A 1001-nucleotide genomic window follows, 5' to 3' on the forward strand; every position below is an offset into this window, starting at 1 on the left:
TACCTCATTCATACATATTCTATCGATAATCCTCTGTCAAAAACAATTCATATGGATATTATTTTTACTTTCTCTCTCTCTCTCTTCGTCTTGACACAGGCACTTGTTTCGTATACCGGGCACCCCTTCTCATTTTTACCACAAGGTACCAAACTCAATTTCAGGAACCCCCATAGTGATTTCAATTTCGTATTTTTCAAATATATCAATCATTAACCTATTAGATATATCTATATTGTTTAAATTGGTATTGTTCGCTTCGAGAGACTTTTTCCTGGACAATTAAATCGTTTCAGAAGTCTATGGTCAATTCTCTTTATTGTAAACCACTCATGTATTCCTAAAAAATCACCTCGACATAAAGTAAGACATTTTGTAAGCAACATGTACTTCTGGTTGAGCAATGAGGTTAAATATGTATGATAAAGCCAGAGACTTTCGAGGGGTAACACGAATCACCGGAATGCCCCGTAATCACCGAAATGCCCTTACAAATCACCGAAATGCCCAACAAAATCACCGAAATGACCATACATATGTTTTTACATGATGTTTTTCATAAAAATTAATTCTTATTTTTTTTTCATTAAAGCGTAACTGACGGTAAAATGATTTTTTTTCAGGTTTTGTGCTCGAAGCGAATCGTAAGTTCAAAGGGCGATAACTCGTATTTGATGACGATCTTCTAAGAAGTAATATCTACGTAGCCTAAAAAAATAATAATTATAATAATAATATTTCTCAGAAAAAAATGATGACAACTGATTGTTTCATGACCTTTAATTAATAATTTAATGTAAAAAATATGGTTAGTATAGGTTCCTTGTATTAATATTTATAGTCAAGTGCACATGCTATTATTACAGTTACATACATCATACGTACACTGTTTTCTTTTTTAAGTTGAAGTTTTGGGGAATTGTGATTTGTTTTTTTTTTTTTTATTAAATGTTTATGTCTTTTTCTTTTTTTTTTCTTTCTTCCTTTTAATTGACTTTTTG

Source organism: Saccostrea cucullata, unplaced genomic scaffold (assembly GCF_032062105.1).
Source record: "Saccostrea cucullata isolate Sc308-1 unplaced genomic scaffold, CSIRO_AGI_Scuc_v1 ctg8734, whole genome shotgun sequence".
Taxonomy (NCBI): domain Eukaryota; kingdom Metazoa; phylum Mollusca; class Bivalvia; order Ostreida; family Ostreidae; genus Saccostrea; species Saccostrea cuccullata.